Raw genomic sequence first — 13,238 nt, forward strand, 5'->3', positions numbered from 1 at the left:
CACCATTCCTGTGGTTCGTCTTTGTGATTGTCCTTTAGAAAATATTGAACACAATGCTTTAGAGCAGAGGTCAGCCAACTTTTTATGCAAACGGCCAGATGGCAATACTTTAGACTTGCAAGCCATAAGGTCTCTGTTGCAATGACTCAATTCTGAAATTCTGACCTTGTAACCTGAAGGCAGGCATAGGCAACACATAAATGAATAGGCGTGGCTGTGTTCCAGTCAGAGTTTATTAGTGGACACTGAAATTTGAATTTCGTAAAATTTTCACATGCCATGAAATATGATGTACCTTTTGATTTTTTTCCCCAACCATTTAAAAATGCAAAACCCATTTGTAGTTGGAGAGGCGTACAAAAACAGGCTGTGGGCGGCATTTGGCCCATGGACAGTTATTTACTGATCTTAGTTGCTGGAGGACAAGTGCTGAAATCACTGGATCTTTAGCTTTAACACTAGCCCGTCATTTGCAGAAGCTGCATCAAACTGCTTGCTGCTTCTGACAAGGTGGTCAGCTACACTTGGTCTTCTCTGCCCCGCCCCTCCCCCGTTTCCTGACATGTCCCCCCCGCCCTTCCCCCATTTCTTAACCTGTGGGTATTTGTTCTGCTGAGAATAAGCAGCCGTCCTGGCAAGGTGGCTCAAGCCTGCAATCCCAGCACTTTGGGAGGCCAAAGTGGGCAGATCATGAGGTCAGGAGATCAGACCATCCTGGCTAACACAGTGAAACCCCGTCTCTACTAAAAATACAAAAAAATTAGCCGGTCGTGGTGGCACGCACCTATAGTTCCAGCTACTCGGGAGGCTGAGGCAGGAGAATCGCTTGAACTCAGGAGTTGGAGGTTGCAGTGAGCCAAGATTGAGCCACTGCACTCCAGCCTGGGTGATAGAGCAGGACTCCATCTCAAAAACAGACAAACAAACAAAACAAAACAACAAGCAGCCATACCACAGCAACCATAACCACAGCTCCTTGAAACAAATGCAATGAATGGCATCCACTAGTTTCAAGTTTGAGCATTTTTTTTGTTTTTATTGTTTGTTTCTTTGTTTGTTGAGATGGAGTCTCACTCTGTCGCCTAGGCTGGAGTGCAGTGACACAATCTCTGTTCACTGCAACCTCCCCCTCCCAGGCTCAAGTGATTCTCCTGCCTCAGGCTCCCGAGTAGCTGGGATTACAGGTGCCCACCACCACGCCTGGCTAATTTTTGTATTTTTAGTAGAGACGGGGTTTCACCATGTTGGTCAGACTGGCCTGGAACTCCTGACCTCAAATGATTCGACTGCCTCAGCCTCCCAAAGTGCTGGGATTACAGGCGTGAGCCACCACACCTGGCCTGACCACATTTTTTATTCTTGCTTCTGTTATATCTATATTAACCATTCCTCTTAGCTTTGTGGCAGATGCGATAAGCATGCCTTTGTGTCTTTCTCTAAGTCACTGACTTTTCAGTAACATCTAAATCATAAAACATAGGTCTGGCCAGGTGCAGTGGCTTGTGCCTGTATTCCCAAGAAGCTGAGGCAGGAATGATTCCTTGAGTCCAGGAGTTTGAGACTAGCCTGGGCGACATAGTGGGACCCCGTCTCTACCAAAATAATAATAATAATAATTTTTAAAAAATTCCTAAGTCATGACTGCTTTCCTTCATTGCAGAAACCAGTAGGTATTTGGGTATAGAAATGAAACCCCCAATCATATTAATAAGTCTGAGAATGAATTATTTCCTACTTCGTCATTCGTTTTAATTTTTAAACTAAGGTTCTCTCGTTAGATATTTTGAGAAACCGTTTAAGATTATAATTTCATATGCGAAGGAGAAAATTTAGAAAATGGTGAAGCCAACTTTTTTAGTGTATAAACATTTAATTATAATTATATATGTGTCTATGTGGACATTTATTTAGCAAGGCTTTGCTTTAAGGGGAAAGGAAAACACAGAGGGCCAACATTTATGGAATATTCTAGTGGGTTAGGCCCAGCGTGTTAATCATCTCATTTCATGTTTGCAGTTATCCTCCAAGGTGGATCCTATTATCTTCATTTTACATATGTGGAAATTGAGGCTTAGAGGATTTGACAAAGTACCCTGATTGTTAATGGCAGAGCTGGGTTTAAACCCTGGGCTTGGCTGAGCGCGGTGGCTCATGGCTGTAATTCTAGCACTTTGGGAGGCTGAGGTGGGTGGATCACCTGAAGTCGGGAGTTGGAGACCAGCATGGCCAACATGCTGAAACCCCGTCTCCACTAAAAATGCAAAAATAAGCTGGGCATGGTGGCGGGTGCCTATAATCCCAGCTATTTGGGAGGCTGAGGTAGGAGAATCACTTAAACCTGGGAGGTGGAGGTTGCAGTGAGCTGAGATTGTGCCATTGCATACCAGCCTGGGCGACAGAGCCAGACTCCATCTCAAAAAAGAAAAAAAAAATACATACATATATATATGTATATATATAACAGCAACACCCCCGGGCTCTTTGTCTACAAATTCTATTAGCTTTCTCCAGCAACACCATTGTTTTGTACAACCAAAGAGAAGTTGACATTAATTCATTATCAAGTTATTTGTATCAAAATACTAAGTATCCTGAAATGGAAGTATGTTACTGAATTATTTACTGGAGTGATAACATTTCTGGAGCATATATCTCCAAAACTGTAATGTAAATTAAGAATATGAACCTTCTCAGTGGAAAGGGACTGTTCAAGTTAACATTTGCGTTTGCCGTTCTTTGGTAAAACCGGAAACACAGATACAATTTTAGATTACCTTCAAGCTATTATAAATCTTGAAGGAAATCTTGATTGTTTTTAGAAAGCTTCTATGTCTATCTAGACTGTGTCTTACAAACAGACACTTTAAGATATCATTATATGAATATTCAGAAACTAAGCTGTAATAGAGCCTAGATGAGAATGTGTGATAATCTAAAGATATCATTTAAGTCAGGGCTTTAAAAATACATGACTTCAAGTGAAAAGCTAAGCCTTGTATACAAGTTCTTTACAATTCACCAAGCATGCTCTAAACCTGCATCTATCCCGAGTCCTTTAAAAGCAGACTTATAAAAGGGAGATGAAAGAGATTTTCAAAATACATTTTTGAAGTGCAAAGTAAAATGTATTTAATATTTTAATTGTTTAATTGTATGAAATGAGTTGCTTAAACTAATAGCTGCTGCTGGGAATGACAAAAGCTTGACTAAGATTATTCAATAAGGAAGCTGGTTTATGGCTTTCTGGAGTTAGTGGCCAGGCATGGTTTAGATTATGGGTTCCTTGTTGGATTATGATTGTTACCGCCTCTTTTAAAACTCCCTATAGTAGCTTTTATAGTGCTTTGCACATGGTGGTTCCTTAGTTGAGGTTGACTGCCAGCTTATGGTCATTTAAATTCAGATTTAGGGCCAGGCACTATGACTTATGCCTATAAACCCAGCACTTTGGGAGGCTGAGGCGGGCAGATCACCGGAGGTCAGGAGTTCGAGACTAGCCTGGCCATCATGGTGAAACCCCGTCTCTACTAAAAATACAAAAATTAGCTGGGGATGATGGCGCATGCCTATGATCCCAGCTAGTTGGGAGCCTGAGGCATGAGAACTGCTTGAAACCAGGAGGTGAAGGTTGCAGTGAGCCGAGATCATGCCACTGCACTCCAGCCTGGGCAATAGAGTGAGACTCCATCTCAAAAAAAAAAAAAAATTCGAATTTAGGGCCAGGCACAGTGGCTCATGACTGTAATGGGGCTGAGGTGGGAGGATCACTTGAGCCTCGGAGTTTAAGGCTGAGTGAGCCATGATTGCCCCATTGTACTCCAGCCTGGGTGACAGAGCAAGACCCTGTCTCCAAAAAAAAAAAAAAAAAATCAGATTTAATTTTGTGTTGATCGTAGCTTAAAAAACAAGAAAAATATATTGCTGTTTTAAAATTTTTATTTTTTATTGAATATTGCACAGGTATAAATCAATTTACCCATAAGTCTATTGTCCAGTTTAATAAGTAGAATGTTATGAGTTTAATCAACATTTTCTTTCTTTCTTTTTTTTTTTTTTTGAGGCAGAGCCTTGCTCTTTTGCCCAGGCTAGAGTGCCACGTGGCGTGATCTTGGCTCACTGCAAGGTCCACCTCCTGGGTTCAAGTGATTCTCCTGCCTCAGCCTCCTGAGTAGCTGGGATTACAGGCATGCACCACCATACCTGGCTAATTTTTTGTATTTATAGAGATGAAATTTCGCCATGTTGCCCAGGCTGGTCTTGAACTACTGAGCTCAGGTGATCCTCCTGCCTTGGCCTCCCAAGGTTCTGGGATTACAGGTGTGAGCCACTGTGCCTCGCCCATATTCAACATTTTCTACATGCCCCTTCCTCATCCAGACTCTCTATACATATGGCACTATAGAGAATTTAGTCTTCAATAACTTGCTATTTTTTCCTAGTAAATTTTCAAATAGATATAATTCACATGTCACAAAATACATTCCTTTACATAAATGTACAGATCCCTGGTTTTTAGTATATTCTTAAAGTTACGCACCCATCACAGCTATTCAATTCTAGAACATTTCCTTTTCCTTTTTTGGAGGTTGGTTCTTGCTGTGTTGCCCAGGCTGAAGTGCAGTGGCTTTTCACAGGCGTGATCATCACGTACTGTAGCCTTGAACTCCTGGGCTCAAGCAGTTCTCCTGCCTCAGCCTCCTGAGTAGCTGGATTTCAGGTGTGTGTCACCTTGCCTGGCCAATTGTAGAATATTTTCACTATTCCCAAAAGAAACCTCATACCCATTGACAGTCACTCCCTATTTCCCCCTTTCCCCAACCACTGGCAGCTTATTCATCTATACTTTCTAACCTTACAGATTGGCCTATCTGGACATTTCATGTAAATGAAATCATACAATGTGTGGCCTTCATTTTGCTTAGCATAATGTTTAATAAAAGGTCTGTGTTGCAGCATGAAGCAGTACCTCATTCCTTTTCATGGCTTAATTATAGATATAATTTTTTTTTGAGATAAAGTCTTTCTCTGTCTCGCAGGCTGGAGTGCAGTGGTGCAATCTCAGCCCACTGCAACATCCATTTCCCAGGTTCAGGCCCTCCTCTCGCCTCAGCCTCCCAAGGAGCTGGGATTCCAGGCGTGTGCCACCACACCCGGCTAATTGCTGTATTTTTAGTAGACTTGGGGTTTCACCATGTTGGCCAGGCTGGTCTCGAACTCCTGGCCTCAAGTGATCCACCCACTTGAGCCTCCTAAAGTGCTGGGATTACAGTTGTGAGCCACCACGCCTGCCCTTATGGTTTAATAACATTTGATCGTACGGATATACAACATTTATATTATTGGACGTTTGGGTCATTTCCACTTTTTGGCCATTACGAACAATGCTGCTATGAACATTCACATACAAGCTTTTTTTTTTTTTTTTTTTTTTGAGGCAGAGTCTCGCACTGTCGCCCAGGCTGTAGTGCAGCATATACAAGCTTTTATTTAACCACCTGTTTTCGGTTCTTTTGGATATATACCTAGGGGTGGAATTGCTGGGTCATATGTAATTCTATGTTTAGCTTTTTGAGGAGCTGCCAAGCTTTTCCACAGTGCCTGCACCATTTTACATTCCCGCCTACAGGGTACCACGGTTCCAATTTCCCTACGTCCTGGCCAGCACTTTACCTTCCTTTTGGTCCTAGCCATTCTGGTGTAAAGTGATATCTCATTGTGGTTTTCATTTGCGTTTCCCTAATGACTAATTATGTTGGAAGCCTTCATCTACTGGCAATTTGTGTATCTTCTTTGAAGGAGTTTCTGTTGAAATCCTTTGTCTGGTTTTCACTGGGGTTACATGTCTTCTATCGTTGAGTTGTGAAAATTCTTTATATGCTCTCGATGCTAGACCCTCATCAGATATTTGATTTACAAAAATTTTCTTCCATTCTGTGGGTTGTCTTTTCACTTTTTCGTAGTGACCTTTAAAACACAAAAGTTTTCCGTTTAAAAATCTAAAATAAATTATTATTATTATTATTATTACTATTTTTTGAGACGGAGCCTTACTCTGTTGCCCAGGCTGGAGTGCAGTGACGCAATCTCGGCTCACTGCAACTTCCGCCTCCCAGGTTCAAGCGATTCTCCTGCCTCAGCCTCCTGAGTAGCTGGGATTACAGGTGGGTGCCACCACGCCCAGCTAATTTTTGTATTTTTAGTAGAGACAGGGTTTCACCATGTTAGTCAGGCTGGTCTTGAACTCCTGAGCTCAGGTGGTCCGCCCACCTGGGCCTCCCAAAGTTGCTGGTATTACAGGTGTGAGCCACCATGCTTTTTACAACAGATAGGCAATGTGCTGATGTCATAATAAGGTTTGAGAGAGAGGCATGTGTCACACAGGAGTGTAAAAACCCAATCACTGTGCTTGTGAACCATAAAAGGATCAAAAGTTTTATTTTATTTTATTTTAATGGAATCTTGCTCTGTCTCCCAGGCTGGAGTGCAGTGGTGTGATCTTGGCTCAATACAACCTCTGCCTCCCTAGTTCAAGCCATTCTCGTGCCCCAGCCTCCCGGTTGCTGGGATTGCAGGCATTTGCCACCATGCCCAGCTAATTTTTTTGTATTTTTAGTAGAGTCAGGGTTTCACCATGTTGCCCAGGCTGGTCTTGAACTCCTGAGCTCAGGCAATCTGCCCACCTCAGCCTCCCAAAGTGCTAGAATTATAGGTGCCTGGCCTAGGATCAAAAGTTTTAAATTTTGATGAAGTTCGGACTGAGCACAATGGTTCATCTGAGGTCAGTGATTTGAGATCAGCCTGGACAACATGGCAAAACCTTGTCTCTACTAAAAATACAAAAATTAGCCAGGCATGGTGGTGCATGCCTGTAATCCCAGCTACTCTGGAGGACGAGGCATGAGAATCGCTTGAACCTGGGAGGCGGAGGTTTCACTGAGCCAAGATCTCACCACTGCAATACAGCCTGGACGACAGAGTGAGACTCCGTCTCAAAAAAAAAAAAAAAAAAAAAAAGTTTTTTGATGACGTTCAGCATTTCTTTTTTCTTTTCTTTCTTTTTTCTTTTTCTCTTCCTTCCCTCCCTCTCTTCCTCTTTCCTCCCTTCCCCCTTCCTTCCTTCCCTCCTTCCCTCCCTCCCTCCTCCCTCCCTTCCTTCCTCCCTCCTTTCCTTCCTCCCTCCCTTCCTTCTTCCCTCCCTTCCTTCCTCCCTCCCTTCCTTCCTTCCCTCCTTCCCTCCCTCCCTCCTTCCTCCCTCCCTTCCTTTCTCCCTCCCTTCCTTCCTCCCTCCCTTCCTTCCTCCCTCCCTTCCTTCCTCCCTCCCTTCCTTCCTTCCCTCCTTCCCTCCCTCACTTCTTCCTCCCTCCCTTCCTTCCTCCCTCCCTTCCTTCCTCCCTCTCTTCCTTTCGTCAAATGCAGTAGTAAGGAAAGGGGAAATAATAGAACAAGGAGTTCAATCTGTAACTCAGTGTGAACAATCAATTGGGATAACTCACTACCTTCAGAGCAGCCTTCTTTTTTTCTTTTAGTTCCTTGTGCCTTGGTTTAACATGTAAGAAAACATTCCTGAATCCAAGGTCACAAAGATTTATGCTTTTGTTTTATTCTAAGAGTTTTATAGTTTTAGCTCTTACATTTAGGTCTTTGGCCCATTTGGAATTAATTTTTGCATATGGTGTGGGGTAGGGTCCAGCAGATTCATTCTTTTTCATTTGGACACCCATTTGTCCCAGCACCATTTGTTGAAAAGACATTTTTCCCCATTGTATTGTCTGAAGCTTGCTCTTTTTCACTCAACACTTTGATCCTGAGATTGCTGCATATAACTACAAATCATTCATTTTTTTTTCGCGGGGGTGGGGGCGGGGATAGAGTTTTGCTCTTGTTGCCCAGGCTGGAGTGCAGTGGCATGATCTTGGCTCATTGACACCTCCGCCTCTCAGGTTCAAGCGATTCTGATGCCTCAGCCTCCAGAGTACTTGGGATTACAGGCGCGCGCCACCATGCCTAGCTAATTTTGTATTTTTAGAGTCGGGGTTTCACCATGTTGTCCAAGCTGGTCTCAAACTCCTAACCTCAAATGATCCACCCACCTTGGCCTCCCAAAGTGCTGGGATTACAGGCATGAGCCACTGCACCTGACCCAAATCATTCATTTCTTTATGGCTAAAAAATAGTATCCTTTCTATGAATCTGCCATGATGTATATTTATTCTTTGTTCCATACACATTGGGTTGTTTCCAGAGGTTGCTGTTATGAACACTGTTGCTCTGAACTCACTTGAACGTGTCTCTTACTATGTGTGCCTGAGTTTCTCTCTAAGGGTATGTGCCTAGAAGTGTAGTGTGCGCACGTGTTTTCTGAAGCGATTTTCATACTTATGCTCCTATCAGTGATGTGTCAGTTACATTTTGGAAAACAGTTTTAAGCATTCTGTTTGTTTTATCTCTCACTGAAAAGAGTCATTACTAAAAAGAAACAAGTGAAATTTGCCTTGTAGGCCTCTGATATTTTATTAACAAGAATTAAACAAACAAAAAGCCAGTAGCTAGAGAACGCAGTGTGCAATTAGTATTGCTTTGCTTTGTTTATTTATTTTATTTTATTTTTTCACAGTGAAGACTTAAGTATCTCTTTACATTTTAAAATATTAATGTGCGGCTTAAACAGGTCTCTGGCTGGCTGAGGTGGGGGTTTGTTTTTTTTTGAGACAGGGTCTTACTCTGTCACCCAGGCTGGAGTGCAGTGCAGTGGTACAATCACAGCTCACTGCAGCCACGACCTCCCAACCCCAAGTGATCCTCCCACCTCAGCCTCCTGAGTGCCTGGGACCACAGGTGTGTACTGCCATTCCCAGCTAATTTTTTTGATTTTTTTTTTTTTTTTAAGAATGAGGTCTTTCTATGTTGTCCAGGCTGGTCTTGAACTCCTGGGCTCAAGAGATCCTTCCACCTTGGCCTCCCAAAGCACTGGGATTACAGGGGTGAGCCACCTCACTGGCTTGGTAAAGGTTTTTGCTAGTAGTAGGTGAGTCTGTGTGTTAATTAAAGCAACATCACGCCAGCCTACTATTGTTCTCTTACCTAGGGTCTGGAGCAAGTATAATAGAGCAATTGGGCTGGGCTCGGTGGCTTACGTCTGTAATCCCACACTTCGAGAGGCCGAGGTGGGTGGATCTTGAGGTCAGGAGTTCAAGACCAGCCTGACCAACATGGTGAAACCCTGTCTCTACTAAAAATACAAAAATTAGCCAGGCATGGTGGTGGGCGCCTGTAATCCAGCTACTCAGGAGGCTGAGGCAGGAGAATTGCTTGGACCCGGGAGGCAGAGGTTGTGGTGAGCCGAGATTGCGCCACTGCACTCCAGCCTGGGCAATTGAGCGAGACTTTGTATCAAAAAAAAAAAAAAAAAATAGAGCAGTTGACAGAATCAACAGCTATGAAAGGGAGGTGGGGGTGCTTCATTTTCTTGGTACCCACCTATCATCATTCAGTGGTTATGCTAAGACAGAATTCTGCTCATAATGATGAGACACCTGCCCTATTTCATGATCTCATTCACTAGTGTCATGTGAAAGGGTTGAAGGATGGAAGGGCCAATAGCGCTCAGAACCTTGAAAGAGTAGGAAATTCTCTCTGGAGTGGGGCACATCTACAGCTTTTACAGAAAGTGAGTTGTCCTGGAAAGCACAGCACACCAGTCACCAGGGATGGCCAGCAGGAGGTAAAGAAAGGCTCCTGGAAGGTGGGTGGGCTGGGGAGGTGGGCAGCCTGCCTGGCAGAGAAGCATGTTGGAAAGTGCTCCACCTGGAGCTGGGGCACGGGGACAGAATGCCACTTACAAGGCAGGAGTGAGAGCAGGAGAAAAGAGGAACTGACAAGATGCCCCAGGCCCGGGGGAACCTGGGTCCTAGTTGGTCACTAGGCCCTATGTTAAAGAAATGGGAACTTGAAGACCAGAAGGCACCTTGGTGTCAGGAACAGGGTAACGTTATGACTGCTTATATACCTGGGGCCCAAGACAGGGCTAGATGGAATTGATACTTATTCCTCTTACAGAGTCATAATGACTGTCATTCTGGGGGTACTTAATAAGGGCTAAGCACTTACGTATATTAATTTGTTTAATATACACAATGATCCTGTGAAGTAGATTCTGTTACTGTTCTTGTGTTACAAATGGGAAACTGAGGCACAGAGAGGGGAGTGGCAGAGCCAGGGTTTGAACCCAGATACTCTGGCTCCAGAGTTCAAGCTCCCTTTCCATGGTACTGCACTTCTTCCAGAAAAACCATGACTTGGGGAGTCAAACAGGCTCGATTTCTTTCTTTCTTTCTTTCTTTTGTTGAGATGGCATTTCCCTCTTGTTGCTCAGGCTGGAGTGCAATGGTGCGATCTCAGCTTACTGCAACCTCTACCTCTTGGGTCCAAGCGATTCTCCTGCCTCAGCCTCCCAAGTAGCTGGGATTACAGTCATGTGCCACCACGCCTGGTTAATTTTTGTATTATTAGTAAAGACAGGGTTTCACCATGTTGGTCAGGCTGGTTTCAAACTCCCGACCTCAGGTGATCCGCCTGCCTTGGCCTCCCAAAGTGCTGGAATTACAGGCATGAGCCACCTCGCCAGACCTAGCCTTGGTTTCTAATCTTCATTTCAACCTCATACTATCTTTCTTTTATGACCTTAGGCAAGTCAATTGTCTATGACTCAATTTCCTTATTAATTGAGATGCAGATCACACATGGAAGTGCCTCGCCCCTTGCCTGGCCCTCAGTAGGGACTTAGTAAATAGCCCTTAATACTACTCCTACGAATAAACCTTTCCAAACTGAGCACAGGACTTGGCCTGGAGCCTTGGGCAGGGTTTAATGTGTGCTGAGGATCAGGTAATTTATCTAGGGGGGATGAGAAACATGGAGGTCAAAATTCCAGGTAGATACTGACAAAACTCGGTGCTCACAGCACAAGCTCCCGGAGCCTTGGAATTAACCAAGTTCTCCAGCCTAACTAGAGACTAGGTTAAAATCTCAAAGACCTCATCCCTCATCCCTGAAATTGGGCTCTTGATTGCCTGTGACCTTACCTTAAACAAGCCCCGATTTAACCTAAAAGAGAATAAATCAGAAGATGACAAGGTCTGCTGTTTCATCTTCTTACATATTTCTTTTTTTTTGAGATGGAGTTTCACTCTTTTTGTCCAAGCTAGAGTGCAATGGTGCAATCTCAGCTCACCGCAACCTCTGCCTCCTGGGTTCAAGCAATTCTCCTGCCTCAGCCTCCGGAGTAGCTGGGATTACAGGCATGCACCACCACGTTTGGCTAATTTTGTATTTTTAGTAGAGGGGGTGGGTTTCTCCATGTTGGCCAGGCTGGTCTTGAACTCCCAACCTCAGGTGATCCACCCGCCTCAGCCTCCCAAAGTGCTGAGATTACGGTGTGAGCCACTGCGCCTGGCCTTCATATTTCTCTTTATATTTAACTTCCTTTTTTCTTTTCTTTTGTTTCCCATTTGCAAGTTACTTTCTAGTTCCTGTCGATCATCTCCTTACGACTGTTTTCCTCTGTAATGAGTTGGCTGCTAGATGTAACTTCAGTGTTTTTGAGAATCTGAGACTGATGGAGGAGAAATGGAAAGATAGGAATAGAGAGAGATTCCATTAGGAATTAAATTTCTTGTTATTCTTTTTCTGATATGAAAACAAATTGGAGGTTAGATCATCCAGAAAGAAAATTCGGTATTTTCCAGTCTTCTAAACTGCCTGCTCTTAAGAATGATTTAGGGTGCTAGGTAGTTCTGAGGATAGCACAAAGAATTTCTATTTTTAGCAAATACTCTCCGTGATTTTAGTATTATACGGGAATTAAACTTAAACCTTCTTTAAATGAAGCCTCTAAGTTTGACCCATTAGCTCAGCTACAGAATTACTGAACTGGTTTTTTTTTTGAGATGGAGTTTTGCTCCGTCACCAAGCTGGAGGGCAGTGGTGCGATCTTGGCTCACTGCAACCTCTGCCACCGGGTTCAAGCGATTCCCCTACCTCAGCCTCCTGAGTTGCTGGGACTACAGGCACATGCCACCACACCTGGCTAATTTTTTTGTATTTTAGTAGAGATGGGGTTTCACCATGTTGGCCAGGATGGTCTCGATCTCCTGACCTTGTGATCTGCCCACCTTGGACTCCCAAAGTGCTGGGATTACAGGCATTTTCCACCGTGCCCAGCCATATTTGCAGTATGACAATACTGTCAAGGAAAAGCAGTTTATAATGTGTTTAATTTTCTTTTCTTTTTTTTTTTTAAAAATATGGAAAAGTTTAAGGCTATATAAAAAACAGAGAGAATGGAGCTTCTCTTTAGCCTCAACCTGTGCGTCATCATTGCCGTCATGCTGGGCATTGTTCTCTGCCGCTGTGCCTGGGCTCTGAGGCCTCCTGCGCCTCTGGCCCCACCACTGCTATCCTGTCAGTTTGCTGCTGCTCCCGTGGTTCACATGAGGCAGATGAGGAGTTTGATGCTTGCTGGGTGGCATGCTTCAACAAGCCAGAGATAGATGCCTGGGAATTGCATAAAGAATTGAACATACTTGCTGGCTGTGGTCTGATTCCCAAACACCAAATCACTGATGTTGCATTGCAGGCTTGCAGACAGTTAAATGCTTTTGCTAGGGTGGTTTGCATCCTCGAGGGTGTTAAGGACAAAGCAGGACCTCATAAGAAAAATCTTACCCCTATGTCATCCGAGAACTCAGACCTACTTTAAATGAATTGAGAATTTCCACTCCAGAGGATCTGGGCCTAGACAAAGTGTAAACCCCACGGACAAGCTTACTAAGGACTTACTGGTGTTTCTACTTGATTGTAAGCAGTCCCCTGGAAATGCTGATGATAACATGTTACCTTATTTGAACACCTTTTTCTTATTGAATACCAAACCATGTTATGGTAACTTGGACTTTAATAAAAGGGAAATGAGTTTGAACTGAAAAAAAAAAAAATAGAATGGTGTGATGGGCTCCCAATGGTGTGATGGACTCCCATGTACCCTCAACCTAGCCTTATCAGTTTTCAAACCATGGCCAAGTAAGAGGCACTTTGGAAAGAGAACATAGGAGGAATTACCAAACAGTAAAGGCAGAAATTAAAAGCGACTATGCCTGCTTTGTTTAGAATACCCAAAACCCGGAAACAATCCAGATGTCTACCAATAGGTGAACGCATCAACCAATTGTGGTATATCCTTT

The 13,238-nt window shown here is 43.7% G+C and overlaps 1 protein-coding gene and 1 non-coding gene across 2 annotated transcripts in view; one reads left to right on the forward strand and one right to left on the reverse strand.

Annotated features, from left to right (window-relative positions):
- PITPNC1 (phosphatidylinositol transfer protein cytoplasmic 1) overlaps positions 1-13,238 on the forward strand; it is a 321,334-nt gene that overhangs the window by 22,379 nt on the left and 285,717 nt on the right. The window lies entirely within an intron of this gene.
- Positions 6,320-6,425, reverse strand: LOC135271738 (small nucleolar RNA U13). The gene has a single exon (XR_010339874.1). It is a non-coding gene; the product is annotated as a small nucleolar RNA U13 (small nucleolar RNA).

This window comes from Aotus nancymaae, unplaced genomic scaffold, assembly GCF_030222135.1.
Source record: "Aotus nancymaae isolate 86718 unplaced genomic scaffold, 86718_ANA_hifiasm-v0.15.2.pri h1tg000089l, whole genome shotgun sequence".
NCBI classification, from domain to species: domain Eukaryota; kingdom Metazoa; phylum Chordata; class Mammalia; order Primates; family Aotidae; genus Aotus; species Aotus nancymaae.